The following is a 570-nucleotide window of genomic DNA, read 5'->3' as shown; positions in this document are numbered from 1 at the left end:
CCAAATTAGAAAGACCATTGGATGACAATCAACAAATTTCTAATTCTTCATATTTTTGGATTTCAATCACTTAGGGTATGTTGGTAATATTAATTTTCATATTAAGATATTAAGAAAAGTAATTGTCACTTCCTGTTGTTTTTGTTGTAAGAGGTGGAATTAGGTTTGTGTGGATTTGTTGGAAGGATGGATGCTGACCCTTCACCAATGGCCTTCCATGGCCTCTCACTGTGTCGAGCCTCAGCTGCTCTTCATGACCCCTTCATGCTGTCAAAACCAGTACCACCTGGGTGACTCTTACAAGTTACCAAGTCCTGCTGCAGCACAATGTACAACCTTGGCTATCTCTGGAACACAGTCTCTTTGTGCTCTCAGAAAACACTTCCCAGAAGATGTCACCTCAATGATGCTGGTCTTTTCTTAATCACCGCTAATTTCTTAGCTCCAGCTAACCAGCATCAGTAGTCCCAGTAATGCAAAGTTCTCACTTTAGTAGTTCTGATATCTTGTTAATCATAGCTGATACTTCAGCCCCAGCTAACCAGAACCACAGAATCTTCACAATCAAAA

The sequence above is a fragment of the Mastomys coucha genome, unplaced genomic scaffold, assembly GCF_008632895.1.
Source record: "Mastomys coucha isolate ucsf_1 unplaced genomic scaffold, UCSF_Mcou_1 pScaffold6, whole genome shotgun sequence".
NCBI classification, from domain to species: Eukaryota; Metazoa; Chordata; class Mammalia; order Rodentia; family Muridae; genus Mastomys; species Mastomys coucha.
The sequence above is the reverse complement of the archived record's forward strand: the minus strand, read 5'-3'. Positions refer to the sequence as shown.